This window comes from Rhamphochromis longiceps, linkage group LG7 (genome assembly GCF_057381845.1).
Source record: "Rhamphochromis longiceps isolate RC_006_pf linkage group LG7, R_longiceps_female_GT1.1, whole genome shotgun sequence".
Lineage (NCBI taxonomy): Eukaryota > Metazoa > Chordata > Actinopteri > Cichliformes > Cichlidae > Rhamphochromis > Rhamphochromis longiceps.
The window spans coordinates 20,157,221-20,171,812 of NC_140563.1; positions in this window are offsets into that span (position 1 = coordinate 20,157,221).

Genomic DNA, 14,592 nt, shown 5'->3' on the forward strand with positions numbered 1-14,592 from the left:
GGATCTGGACAAAACACATTAGAGTTAACAAAGTGTGTATTTATTCATTTGCATATTTAGTTATCTGTCTTTTTCCACGTCTCTCAAAACTGTAAAATAATTATGAAAACATAAGGGACATCTCACAATACAATGCATCTGGTGCTAAACCTGGTTCAGTATATACTAAAAGTTTTGTCTGCATAAAGGTTTTGTCATGGAGTCCCGGGACTCAGTAATTTTGGGTTTGGTGTATTATTATTATTATTATTATTATTATTATTATTATTATTATTATTATTATTATTATTAGTGATGTTCTAGCTTTGGGATTATTTGTGTTCTGGTGCTGGGATTCTGGGTTGGTGCTCCCTCTGTTGGTCCCTGGTGTTAGTCTTTCCTCTGTCTCGTCAGGTTAATCAGGTCCAGCTGTGTCTCCCACCTGTGTATGTGTGATTTCCCAGTGTCCCTCTGTGTGTTTTTATGTTGTGTAAACTCATGTACTCATGACTGGTCCGTCTGTGTTCGTCTCCTGGAAAACTGTCTGTGAATCCACTGTGTCCTCTCCCTGCTGTCCCCCTTCGTGTTCAGGATTGCTGTTAAATTACGTTTCTCCCAGTTTATGGTAAATGGCCTGCATTTGTATAGCGCTTTTCTAGTCCCTAAGGACCCCAAAGCGCTTCACACTACATTCAGTCATTCATCCATTCACACACACATTCACACACTGGCACTTCACACTTAGATTACCCTTAGTTCTGTTTTTGTAATGCCGTCTTTGTGTTTGCCTTTTGCAATAAACCTCCCTCACAACTCAGTAAGTGCCTGCATTTTGAGTCCTCTTTGTGGGATGTGTGGGAGCTGCAGCCCTGACAGGTTTACCAGACATACTTTGTATTAGATGGGACCTTGACTTCCCTAATAAGCTAAACCATAGTGAATTGTGATTCAACTCCCAAAACCATTATCCTTTCAGAAACCTAACCAATTAAGTTTAGAGACCAAACCTAGAGAAAAACTGAGAAAGTAAAATTAAAACTAAAACAAAAGAAAGATCAAATATAAGGAGAAAAAATGGTCTCAAAATGGAGTCAAGACAAACACCACCAACCTTCTTTGTTTTTAAGATTTTTGGTTTTCACTAGAAACTTAAAAGAGCATATTTTATGGGAATGTAGTTTTCGTGTGTTGTATATTTATGGTTAAACTGCTATTAGTTGTTCCCTTATTCACAAGTTGTCAACACAGTAGGTAGCCCTGCATGTTTTTGCCTTAGATACCCTCCCTGACACAACCCCAAAGGGTTTTAAGTTTCACAGGATTGAATTCAGATATGACTTGTTAGGTAAATGTATAAACCACAACACCATAGAGCCACTATTAAAGTGTGTGTCTGTGAAGTTCCCTCTGGGATCAATAAAGTTATTCTTATGTTCTAACCTCGTCCACACATTATAATAGTTCCAGGTAGGCCAGGCAGTCCAGGTTTTCCCCTTGGTCCATTAGATCCTGGAAATCCACGTGGTCCTAGAGGCCCTCTAGCCCCTAAAGTGAAGATATAAACACATCAAATAAGATGTGAAGTTCATACCAATGTTTCCAGTTTCTGGTTTTCCAGAGAAAAAAACTTTACCCTGTTGTTGTTTATAAATGTCGTCCATATAAGGTGGGGAAAATGATCATGTACACAACACAACAATGTGAAAAAATCCATGTTGGAGTCAAATTGTTAAATGTTGCCAATATTGTACTTAAATTTGTAAGTCTTGATTCAAACTATGTGATCAAACGTTACAAGGATTTTTTCCCCTTAATAATAAACCCCTTTATTAAGAAACTGCATTTTGTATTTACTTGTTTTATCTTTGTCTAATATTCAAATTTGTTTGATGATCAGGAACATTTAAGTGTGACAAACATACAAAAAAAATATGAAATCAGGAACGCGGCAAACACTTTTTCAAACCAGTGTAGCTCTTACGCTAAGGAAGTTATGAGGGCTTACTTTTTCCCAAATATATTGTAGATATATTGATCCAGAACGTGGGCCAAATTCAAATCCGAACACATCACCACTTACTGTCACGGTCCTGGCTCGGTGACCCAGTGTTTTGTGTTGTTTATTATTAGAAGTCTGTTTTTTGTAATGTTTTTGAGGCTTCCCATGTTATTATATTTAGCTTCACCCAGTTTAGGTTTTTATAGCATTTTTAGTTCTTCCCTTCATTAGTTGTTTTGCAGTCTTTTGTAGAGCCTCTAATAAAGGCTGGCTTTCAGTTTAAAAGTTCTCTTGCATCTGTGTCTGCGTTTGAGTCCACATTATCTTATCTCCAGTTCGAACACACCTGGGGCACACATGACAACAGAATCTAACTGAAAGAAACCTACATACATAACATACACAACACAAGTGACTATAGCAATAAACTAGGAAACTAACACTGACATGGAGACTGAGACACACAAACTTGACGTAGACAAGGGAAAATTACATGGAGACATGACTGACAGGGTAAACAAGGCAAACTACAGAGACAGGGCACAGAGGGACCAAAGAGACACGGGCACTCAACTGTGGAGAAAGAAGGTGAATAAACATGGAAGCAAGACCGACAACATACACGGGACACTAGGGAAGACACACAGATGCTAGACTAAGAAAACCTGGGCTCAAAAGCGAACAAAGAACTAAGAACTAAACGCATAAATAATTAAAATAGGAAGCACTGGGAAATACTAGACACAAAAGACTAAACAATGTAGAACTATAAAGAAATCACATAAACCTCAAAACAACATTCAACAGTCCAAAATCAAAAAAGCACTGGGTCAAATACCCAGAACCATGTGAGGCACAAATATGTTAGACCATGAAGTAATTTCCAGGAAAATCTGTTTGTTTTTTAATTGAAGTATTTGTTGAACTACTGCTTACCGCAACTTACTGCATTTGGAATTTTAAAAAAAAACAAAAAAAAAACCAGATCATTGCTTGAAAATGTATTGTGCAGTTTATTTAGGTTTTTTGGTGGAAAAGAATCATACTGATAATGTAAAATTTTTAAAAACCTATAAAAAGTCCTGTACAATACACTTGGCATTATGGGGTTAAAAATAACCCTCCCTGAGAGTGTATTTGGGGGGATGTTTATCACACTCACCAGGTTCTCCTTTCAAGCCTTTCTGTCCTTGTTTTCCAGGTTCTCCATATGCCCCGGGTTCTCCAGGTGACCCAGGTGGGCCTTTAGGACCAGGAGGACCAAAAAGCTGACTGTAGCCCACAGGAGCCATGAGGCAGAAGGTTATGACAAAAACAAATGGCTTCATCTTCTTTATGCAACTCTGAAATGTGACATATTGGAAATTATTTTCTAATGAAAATCTTCTTCAATTTTTATGATAATTTAAATAAATGAAATCAAAGAAAAATAACAGTTTGTTTGGTTGCAGGTTGTCAGCTGAATAGAAAAAACTGTACTTTTTAGAGACAAATACTCACAGTTTAAATGACGAATGATATGGATGTGATCCTTCTTTGCAGCTTCCAAACAGAAGTGGCAAAGAAAAAAGTCAAAGTCAGATATATAAGACATCCAGCCCAGCTATAATGAGAGACAGGTGAAAAAAAACAGAGTCTGCCTCTGGTGTCATAATCGAGAGTTCACTTACAACCGATGCCTTTTAAAAGCTTTTCCTTCCACTCACAAAAGGCAAACCACTGTGATCAGTCAAACATGAATAATCAAAAGGCCTGCATTCCTAGATCTGAAATATAGCAGGGTTTAGATTAAAGATAAATAGAATCTGATCAGTAATGTTGGTTCGGTATTGGTGAAAGATTTTCTTATTTACAGTTTATGTTAGTGTTCTGATCATAATTCCAATTGACATTTAGTAAATATGATCAAGCAGTAATTTCACAGTTATTAGAAAGGATAGCCAGATGCAGATGATGTAATTTTTTTAAACTGAATTTTTATAAATGTAAATTGCAAAGTTATTCAGTTATGTTAGTGTCAAATTGTATTAAAATGAAAATAAAATAGAAACTCACCATTATACGTAAGTAGTTATCGTCTAGTTGTGCTGCTTCATGTACAGCTTTAAAACAATTTCAGAACCCAAAGTCAAAAATATCTGACACTCTTTGGAGAGGAAATAAAAACCAGGTGAGTATTTTGTGTGTATTCTGTGTTGGACACAGAAAAGAGGGGGAGCATGAGGCCCAAAGCCTGCCTCTTTTTAGCTAAAACACTCTGAGAAAGACAAATATGTGTATCATAAAACAAATTGTAGTTCAAACTTTACTATTTTATTATATTAAACCACAAAGAACACAGACTTATCTTTGATGAAACATGTATTTTACATAACTGTATAGGTTCAGGTCATGGTAATCTGAGGAGCTTGGAAAGAAAAACCATACGACTGTTTTAAATTTCTTGAAGACATTTTGTCTCTCATCCAAGAAGCTTCATTAAGTCTGAGACCAAATGGTGGAGACTCCCAGGATTTTAAGCGCTAGTGGGAGTTTTCCTTCAAGAAGGTTGTTGAGCCATTATTGATCATGTTCCTCATCACGTGTGCCAAGGTTTGAAAAAGAGTGTGGGTCATTATTACCAGAGTTTTCAGTTGAAAAAACTGTGAAACCTTGCCTCACCCTATCATGTGACTTACTGAGATCAACTGACACAAGATGTGAGTGGGCATTAAGGCACCTGAGAAGGGATCTCAAAACTGGATTATAGATGATAGACAGTTGGTGTCTGTGACACAAAGGACCCGGAAGTACACACTGTTAACAGGCTGGTTACATTTTATTTGCAACTTTTTAAATAATTCTGATCAGCTTTCAGCTGACATGTTCATGGTGCAGCCTTTTTCTCTCCTGTCGCAGCTGGTAACTGAAATAGCACGACTGATCACACCAACCAGTCCCAGCTGGTCTGCCACCCTTCTGGCACTGCTCACCGGACACACTGCCCTACCAGTCCTTTGCAGCAGAGCTGCAGACCACACCCCTGCCACATACCTCCAGCACCCAACTAAGGCCAGAGAGCCATCCGGGCGACCCTACCACCCACGAGAGGGAGAGGAAATCAGCCATGACCACCTTGAAATGAAAAGACTGGAGAGCGAGATACCACTGGGTGATTAAGTAGATCCCAGTGGGGATTCAAGATGGTGTCTGTGTGTGTGGCTTGCCATCAGCTGTTACCTGTTTTGATTCTACTAACCCTGCTTATATCTGTTTTTCTCAACAATGTCTTTACTCTTTTGGTGTATGATTTCCAATCGCTATTAACCATCCGAGCCACTGTTGATGGGCAGTATCATATGGCCCCAGGAGGTGAGGATTACCGAGTCCCACCTGTGGTAGAAACCGTACCACTGTTTCTCTGCCGTTATCCACCTAGCCTTCCCCTCAGGAAGAAATCCTACAGAAGGCGAGGGAAACGGGGTGGAATACTGGTAAAACTCAGAAACTGCGTCGCTACTTACACGGCAGCCTCGGACATCAAGTTGTTCATCTCCTGGAATCGGCACCCGTTCCCAATTCCAGGGAGCATTCCAGAGAAGATATCCAGCATTCCAGGGAAAATATCCAGCTTCCACGGTATCCTTCCCCACGTCTTCGCAGGGGTGAAGTGGATTACCAGAATCTTCACCCTCTGGATCGATCATTCGAGCCCACGGTGAATACTACATTAGCTAAACTGGCCCTGGTTAACGCCAGGTCGTTGGCTAAAAAGTCATCCTGAATGACTTTTTCACCGCTCGCAATTTGGACTTTCTCCTGGTGACTGAAACGTGGCTCACCTTGGGTGACTTTAGCTCGTTTTCTGAACTTTCTGCTACTACCTCAATTCACCCCGAACCACGGGCCGGGGCGGCATATTAGCCACTGTTTATAAAAACTGTTTCAACTGTTGTCAGTTACCAGCAGACGCCTACAGCAGCTTTAAACTGCAGTTATTTGAAATTTGTTTGTCTACTCTTGTGCCATGGGCGCTAGTGTATCGACCTCCGAAATATAATAAGGACTTCATACAAGACTATTCTGAATTCTTGACAAGAATTTTTCCAAGTTATGACAGTATTTTAATTGTGGGGGATTTTAACATTCACGTTTGCTGCCCAAACACTCCACTGGCCAATGACTTTTTTAATCAGATAGATTCTTTTAATCTTGTTCAGTCAGTTAACGGCCCAACATGTGAACGTGGTCATACTTTGGATTTGGTCCTATCTTGTGGCCTGTCACGTCTTGACATTGAAATCTGTCGCATAATTTTTTCTGACCACATACCTGTAGTATTTGAGTTTCCTCTCTTAGGTCAGCCCATCAAATCAGATGTGCCTAAATACAGATCTCATATGATTAACTCAAATACTTCAGATCGCTTGGCTTGTTTGTATAAAAATTTAAATCTTGCATTACTTTTTTTTTTTTTTTTTTTTTTTTTTTGCCTGTCCCGTTTGGCTCTTTTTCCATCAGAATTATTGTCTAAAGGCAAAGAAAGATGCCCAACGGATTTACTTTACCAAATTGACCATCCCAGCCTTGCCATAATGGTCTATTTGATTCACCTTTTATTGTTTATTTTATTTTCACTTGCTGAATACGGGACAGACTTGACTGGGGGAAAGAAGGGGAGAAAGAAAGAGGGAAAGAGAAACAGCTGAGAAGAGGGACGGGGGAGAAGAGCAAAAAACAAAAACCAACAGAATGGGCAGAAAAAAGAAAAAGAAAATGCATATATCGATCACCTGGATCACCTGTTGAGAAAGAAAAAGGAAAACAAGCAGAAGAGAACAAGAGTAATAGAATAAACAACATCACAATGATATATGGGAATATAACAGTAAATACTAAATATTAAACATTATTGTGCAGCACATAAGATCAACAGAACACAGTGTGCTTTGAGGTAGGAGCCATAAAGGGTGTAGTTTGTGTGTGTGAGCACCCGTGTGTACACCTGTGAGCATGGACGCGCTTGTTTTTTTAAAAGGTTCCTTCATGTAATGATCTGCTAGAGGGTGTGGGGGGGCCACAGCCCCGTCCCCCAGGGCGTGAAGCAGGTATGGAGGAGATCAAAACTCCAGACATCCAGAGGCCCTCAGAACACAAGAGACCAAGGAAGACCAACAGAGGGGCAGCCGCGCCACTGTCCCAGAAAGAGCTGAGGAGAGTCCCAGATGAGGGCTCACTCAGCAGCCGCGGAGCAGAAGCCAGGGGGAGTTGCAGTGACGCGCCCGTGAGCTCCGCTGGCAGCCAGCTGTGCCTGAGTGACCGAGCCCCAGGCCGAGAGGCCGGGGGCACCCCACCTCCGAAGTGGCCCGAGCGAGCCCCAGGCTCCAGGCCCCGACAAGCGGCCGCCAAGGAGTGAGCCGGTGTGTACCTGGACGCCCACCCCCAGACACAAAGAACCACCAACGCACCGATGTCTGAGGGAGTCCGCCACTGGCAGGGGAAGTGGTGGTGGGGGGAGATAGGCCTCTAAACCTTGGAGGGCCTGAGATGTCCCCAGAGAGGTGGCGTCTGATACCCAACCTGACATATAGACACAGACATACAGGCGCACACAGATAAAAACATCCATTCCCACCCTCATGCTCTCATATGCACTTGCTCCACACTCAACCAACGTGGAGACAGACATAAAGAGACGCTGTACACACGATCACACTCCCCAAGCGTACTCTACGAACCAGGTCTAGGTACCCTTGCCCCTGGAGGGGGGAACTGCACCCAGACCCAGGTGGTGTTACCCTTTTCCCTGCGGTGGGGAGAGGCAGACCGCCCCGACTCCGCAGCAGCAGGGAGGCCCCACACCCCAGACCGCAGCCGGACGGCCATCTCCTCCTCCTAGCCCCCCTGCTCCAGCGGGCCGCAGAGAACGGGGGTGAGAGAAGACTCCAAACCTCCCTCCACCCGCTCATTGTAGTGTTGATGCATGTGTGTTCTAAGGTGCATTTAAAACCCAGGAGGGCATGGAGCTACCTGCCAGAGAGCAGCAGGTAAGCGCATAGTCCCTCCTGCTAGCCCTCCATGTCTACGTGTATTTAAAATTGAGAGGTGGGCAACGACGCCAGGGGTGGGGTGTACACCCTGATGGTAATTTGGATTCCGTGTGTCGTGCCCACCCCCAAGATCCTATATGTATGTGTAATGAGAGTGTGAGCAATGTGAATGTCTAAGTTGTGGGATAAAATTGAGGCAGAGGCAGCCAGAAGGGGACAGAGGGGGGGGGGGGGGGGGGGGGGGTAGCCTCCTCTGCACCCTGGTGACATACCCCTACTCCAAGGCCCTGCATGTGTGGGTGGTTGTGGTGGAGCGGGAAGAGGGAGGCAGCTGGAGATGGGGAGGGAAAGAAGGGAGGGGCAAGTGACCCCTCCCTGGGGCCAGCTCCCCCGTTGACCCCAGTAGGCACCCCCATACTCCGCGACCCGCCAGGGAAAGGGGGCCCAGGCCCATCCAGACCGGGGCCCAGTGCAGCAGCGCCTCCGGGCCCCACAGAGCCCGGGACAGTCCACCCAACCCCACCACAGAGAAAACTGCACCCACCCCACCATCCACTCATCTTCCAGACTACATAAGACAATAGATGCCCAGGCTGAGATCTTCCTCCACCTCTCCTGTATCTCCCCCTCCTGCAGAGAGAGTTCCTGAAGAGCGGAAAGCTCCTGCAAGATGTGACAATCTCCCCCACCAGTTGAAGAGCCCCCCAGGTGGCTCGACGCACCGGCGCCCTGCGCCAGGGCTGGGCCCCCATGCACCCACCCGCCCACAACCCCGGCAACACACCAACCAGGACCCAAGCCCCTGAGGCCCGGCCAGGGCCCCAGCCCAGAGACGGAGCGCCCCCAGAACCTCACGCCCATCCCGGACCCACCCAGGGGCAGCCAGGCTACCAGGTCAGTAACCCACGTCCGTCAGCACAGACCCTCCCCTAGCCCCGCTGCACGCAGCCACGAGGAAACAGTCACCTGAGAGCCAACAGAGCCCCTAACCGGACATGACTGCTACCACGGATTGAGCCCCCCAAGGAAGATGCCTCTGGGGAACCCCCCGACGCCCTAGGCCTGTCCCTACCCCCACACCAATCACAACAGTGAAGGCGGGACCAAACTATGACCCCCCCACCCCCACTAGGTGATGGAGCTGATCAAAGGAGCCCAGAGCAATTGATCTGGTGTGGTGGCAGAGGCTGTATCAAGACTAATGTAATCTAATAGATAATTTCTATATTGGTTAGAATTAAGATTATTTTTATTTTTCCAGTTCATGAGGACTGTTTTCTTGGCTATGCATAGGGCAGTGAAAACCATATGGACTATATTCTTTTCTGAAGTGACATTATCTAAGCTGCCCAACAAACACACTAAGGGGGAAGTTGGAATGTTACATTTCAGACACTTTGATAAGTCTTCACACATCTCGCGCCAAAACTTCTGAACTGGTGGACAGAACCAAAGAGCGTGGATATAATTGTCTGGTGAATTGGTTTGGCAGTGTGAGCAGTTGTTGGTAGACGTAAAGCCCATCTTGAACATCCGATGACCTGTATAGTGCACTCTATGTAATATTCTGTATTGAATTAATTGAAGACTGGGATTTCTGATTAGATGAAAGGTTTTTAAGCAAGTCTGAGACCAGAAGTTTTGGTCTAAGTTAACTGATAAATCCGCTTCCCATTTTGCAATAGGAAGTGATATTGATTCATCTGTTTTAGAAAGCATTCTGTATATTTTGGATAGTAATTTGGGGGTTTTAAGAGTAAGAAATTGAACCACACTTGGTGGTGTTTGTAGTTCAACTTGACCCGGTTTAAATTTCTTTTTTACTATGGATTTAATTTGTTGATATTCTAAAAATCTTTTCTTGTTGATCCCATATTGTGTAACTAGTCCGTCAAATGAAATAAATTCTGTTCCTTCTAGTATATGTTCTAAGTATTTGATTCCTTTACCACTCCATTCTGAAAAGTTTATCATATTATTGTTTTGTAATATGTCAGGGTTGTTCCAGATAGGTGTACGTTTGCATGGGATTAATGAAGATGCCGTCAATTTTAGAAACTCCCACCATGCTGTCAGAGAAGAGCTGATGTTGATGCTTTTAAAGCATTCATGTCGTTGGATGTTTGAGCTGATAAATGGTAGGTCTGAGATCTCTAGATTATTGCAAAGTGCTTGTTCTACATCTAGCCAAGGTTCATCTAAGAGGGTATGTTTTAGCCATCCTGAGATAAACTGAAGCCTGTTGGCTAAGAAGTAGTGCTGAAAGTTAGGTAGTTCTAATCCTCCTCTATCCTTGGTCTTTTGTAGTGTTTTTAAGCTTATACGTGGGGGTTTATTTTTCCAAAGGAATTTGGACATACATGAATCTAGAGATCTGAACCAATCTTGTGGCGGTTTAGTTGGGATCATTGAGAATAAATCATTTATTTTTGGTAAGACCATCATTTTTATAGCGGCAACCCTTCCCATGAGTGATATGGGTAGACATTTCCACCTAGCCAGATCATCTTCTACCTTCTTTAAAAGTGGGATATGGTTTAATTTAGTTAGATCTGCAAGCTTGGGAGAAACATTAATACCTAAATATTTTATATTTCCCGATTGCAGTGGTGTAGAAGAGGAATTATGGAAGGAGCAATTAATCGGTAGGACTGTAGATTTGGACCAGTTAATTGAGTAATCTGATAGTCTTGCAAAAGAGTCTATCAATTCAATCACCCCAGAGATATTGGTTTGTGAATTTTGGAGAAAGATTAACACATCATCCGCATAAAGGCTGATTTTATGTTCCACGTTCTTGCATTTTATGCCCTTAATTACTGAATTCTGTCTAATTGCTGCTGCTAGTGGTTCAATAAAAATTGCAAACAGCGAAGGGGAGAGTGGGCATCCCTGCCTGGTGCCCCTCAAGAGACAGAAGCTGGAGGATGTCTGGTCATTTGTTCTGACACAAGCTGTTGGGGAATTATATAATATTTTCATTACTTGCATTACTTGCAAATAGGCCCACCCATTTAACTATTGACAGCCTACTCTCGCTTTTTAACCCAACTTGTTTGGAAGTACTTGATTCTATTGCTCCTTTCACCACTAGGTATCTAAAACCCAAAACTCAACCATAGTTGAATAATGATACAAGAAAACATAGACAAGTCTGCAGGAAAACAGAACGAACGTGGAAAAAACACTGATTACAGGTATCATTTGAGACTCAGAGAATCCTTGTCAAATTACCAGAAAGCCGTTAAAGCAGCAAAAACAATGTATTTTTCTAAGATTGTGTCCAATAATTATCATCAACCTCATATTTTATTTGGCAGCGAAAATCTTCTGAAATTCTTCGTTAACAAAATTGTAGATATCAGGTCTCACATTATTCTTCCTACTTTTGACCCATATATTCACTCTCCAACTTTTGCCTCTTTTGATTATTTTCAGCCAGTGTCCTTTTCATTACTTAATGAAATAGTTAATAACTTGAAACCCTCAAAATGTTCCTTGGATATCATTCCACCTAGATTGCTAAAAGATGTGTTTGACACGGTTGGTATGTGTTTGCATTCCATTGTAAACAGCAGTCTTCAGTCTGGGTCTGTTCCCCCTGACTTTAAACATGCAGTGGTGGAACCTATCCTTAAAAAGCAGAACCTGGACCCAACTTTTCTATCAAATTATAGACCAATCTCCAAATTGCCTTTTCCGTCAAAAGTTCTGGAGAAAGTTGTCCTCCTCCAGCTCCAGACCTTTTTAGATTATCACGGCATTGGTGAAGTATTCCAGTCTGGTTTTAAAACGCATCATAGCACTGAAACTGCTCTTTTAAAAGTTTCTAATGACCTTTGAACTTTTACAGACTTGGGGGATTCTGCCATTTTAATATTACTAGATCTCAGTGCTGCTTTTGATACGGTGGATCATAGGATTCTTATCTCTCGACTGGAACAATATGCTGGTATTAAAGGGACTACATTGCAATGGTTTAAATCTTACCTATCTAATTGATCCTTCTCTGACACATTATCCCCAAGGACCTCGCACTTTTGTGGGGTCCCTCAGAGATCTATTCTTGGCCCGGTTCTCTTCTCAATTTGCATGCTTCCTTTGGGCGCTATTTCTGAAAAATATGGTATCTCGTTTCACTGTTATGCAGATGATTTACAGATCTACCTCCCACTGAAACGCAAATCTGCTAACCCTCTGAAGACACTGATCGATTGTCTGGAAGACGTTAAGGCATGGATAGCTTTAAATTTTCTCAATCTAAATGAACAGAAAACTGAGATCATTGTCTTCAGCCCTAGTGACCATTACAACCTTCGCCCCTTAGAAAATTATAAAAAAAACTGTTTGCAAGAAATTTAGGTGTGATTTTTGATAGTAATTTGACATTCGATAAACAGATAAATAATGTGATCAAGACCAGCTTCTTTCACCTCCGCTTACTTGCAAAGGTGAAGCCTTCAGAGACTTTGAGAAAGCATGTCTTTATTTCATCTCGCCTCGACTTCTGCAACAGCCTCTACTCTGGTTTTACTTCGTCATCTATTGGCCAACTACAGCTGGTTCAAAATGCTGCGGCAAGGCTTCTGACTGGCAAGCGGAAGCGAGAGCACATATCCCCTATACTTGCCTCGCTACACTGGCTGCCAGTAAATTTTCGAATTGATTTTAAGATCTTGACACTTGTTTTTAAAACATTGCATGGACTAACTCCTATATATCTTTCTGATCTTTTAAATTGGTGTACTCCGGCGAGATCGTTGAGGTCTGCAGACCAAATGCTTTCAGTTGTCCCTAGGTCTAGATTAAAACACAGAGGAGATCGGGCTTTTGCTGTGACTGCTCTGAAACTGTGGAATAAACTGCCTTTACATATCAGGACCTCTCCAACACTGGATACTTTTAAAATTTGTTTAAAGACCCATTTTTACTCTTTGGCTTTTAATTCTGTATGAGTCTGTCATTATTTTATTCGTATTATTTTCTTATCTTTCATTTTACTTTCCTTTTAAATTGTATCTGATTATTTTATTGTAAAGTACTTTGGTCAACAGTTGTTGTTTTTAAAAGTGCTATATAAATAAAATCGATTGATTGATTGATCTGAGCATTCACATCCTTCATGCAATGGAGCCATTGCAGTGGGGTATGGTCTGAACAGAGGCCTGCATACTATGCCAGCTACTTGGTTGTGGCATTACCTGTATGCGTGGCCTGCTAGCATGTAATGGATTGTCTCAGGGGCATCGTTACACCGCCTACACCTGGGGTCTTGCCAGATGTGATAGACCCCAGCTTTTATTGATCTTGTGCTTAGAGCTTGTTCCTTTGCTGGCATGACTAGGTCCTCTGTGCTGTCTCGGTACATTTTATACATATCCCTGTACATTCTATATATATCTCAGTACATTTTTTATCTGTTCGAATTTCGGTTGCTTATGTATATGGGACTACTTTTGTTTAGATCTACCTTGCTATAAGAGCTGTGTAACACCCAAATTTCTAATCCGTGGAATAATGAAGGTTTTTTCTATTCTGTCTTTCAGTCCAGCTTTCTTCAGCCATTGGTAGGATTGCTCGATATCAATCACTTCTTCTATCTCCTGGTGGGACACATCGTGCAGCATTCTGTCCTTCCATTGTAGTTTCTCTTCTTGCTCCTCTTCTTTCTTGGGTTTCTGCTGCCCGAGGTGCTCACTAAGCACATGATCATCTCTGGTTGCATTTGCAGCTTTCCTAATGGCTCTTCCATGGTTCCTGTTCGCCTGTGGGATTCCAAGGTACTCATAGCGATCCTCAGTGTCTAGTGTTGCTTTTGGGTACTGCATTCGTCTCATTTCTGACTCCCTTTCTTGTATTTGTTACCATTCAGCTATACTTTTCCAGTCTGAATGACATTCCGATGTCATTACTGTAGATCCTGGTGTTATGGATCAGTGATTATGTCATCCCTTTAAAGGAGGTGAATAATACTTGCTCCCTTCAGTCTTGTTAATGATCTGGCTGCAGGGTTCAGGCCTATGAAGAGCGGCAGTGAGGACAGAGCATCTCATTGGTAAATCCCACAGTTTATGGTGATTTGAGCAGCTGGCTTGACATTTGCCTCTAGTGTTGTTTTCACGTCCCCATTGAATTCGTTTTGGGTCATGTGGATCTTGTACAGTTCTAACCATTCCAGGATGCATGTATAAAGTACTGTGTCATAGACTTTCTTGTATTCGCTTTCATGTCATGCTGAGGCAGGTCATTTGTTGGTTGTTCCATGGGACTGGTCCTTTCTGGGGACATTTCGACTTTTGGTGAGCCATTCTGGATGCATCTCATCTATTAGCTAGTTCATTTGTGCTGTCATGTGCTGAGAAATCATTGTTGGGAAATCACGGACATCCTAAACACATCACTGAGCTCAGCTGTGGTACCTGCATGCCTCAAAACCACAAAAATCATCCCAGTGCCAAAGAAGTCCACTGTATCCTGCCTCAGTGACTACCGGCCGGTGGCACTTACGCCCATCATCACTAAGTGCTTTGAGAGGCAGGTATTGAGGCACATGAAAACTCAGCTTCCACTGAATCTGGACCCACT